This window comes from Lissotriton vulgaris, unplaced genomic scaffold (assembly GCF_964263255.1).
Source record: "Lissotriton vulgaris unplaced genomic scaffold, aLisVul1.2 SCAFFOLD_331, whole genome shotgun sequence".
Lineage (NCBI taxonomy): Eukaryota > Metazoa > Chordata > Amphibia > Caudata > Salamandridae > Lissotriton > Lissotriton vulgaris.
In genome coordinates this window covers 1-990 of record NW_028252830.1, presented here as the reverse complement: position 1 = coordinate 990, position 990 = coordinate 1, and positions in this window count along the sequence as shown.

Sequence of the window (990 nt, the reverse complement as noted above, 5' to 3'; positions counted from 1 at the left end):
TGCATGACACCGCCAGGCCTCCGTGCTGCATGACACCGCCAGGCCTCCGTGCTGCATGACACCGCCAGACCTCCGTGCTGCATGACACCGCCAGGCCTCCGTGCTGCATGACACCGCCAGACCTCCGTGCTGCATGACACCGCCAGGCCTCCGTGCATGACACCGCCAGGCCTCCGTGCTGCATGACACCGCCAGGCCTCCGTGCTGCATGACACCGCCAGGCCTCCGTGCTGCATGACACCGCCAGGCCTCCGTGCTGCATGACACCGCCAGGCCTCCTGATGACACTGCCAGGCCTCCGTGCTGCATGACACCGCCAGGCCTCCGTGCTGCATGACACCGCCAGACCTCCGTGCTGCATGACACCGCCAGGCCTCCGTGCATGACACCGCCAGGCCTCCGTGCTGCATGACACCGCCAGGCCTCCGTGCTGCATGACACCGCCAGGCCTCCGTGCTGCATGACACCGCCAGGCCCTCCGTGCATGACACCGCCAGGGCCTCCGTGCTGCATGACACCGCCAGGCCTCCATGCATGACACCGCCAGGCCTCTGTGCTGCATTACACCGCCAGGCCTCCGTGCTGTATGACACCGCCAGGCCTCCGTGCTGCATGACACCGCCAGGCCTCTGTGCTGCATGACACCGCCAGGCCTCCGTGCATGACACCGTCAGGCCTCCGTGCATGACATCGTCAGGCCTCCGTGCTGCATGACACCGCCAGGCCTCCGTGTATGACACCGCCAGGCCTCCGTGCTGCATGACACCGCCAGGCCTCCGTGCTGCATGACACCGCCAGGCCTCCGTGCTGCATGACACCGCCAGGCCTCCGTGCTGCATGACACCGCCAGGCCTCCGTGCATGACACCGCCAGGCCTCCGTGCATGACACCGCCAGGCCTCCGTGCTGCATGACACCGCCAGGCCTCCGTGCATGACACCCGCCAGGCCTCCGTGCTGCATGACACCGCCCAGGCCTCCGTGCTGCATGA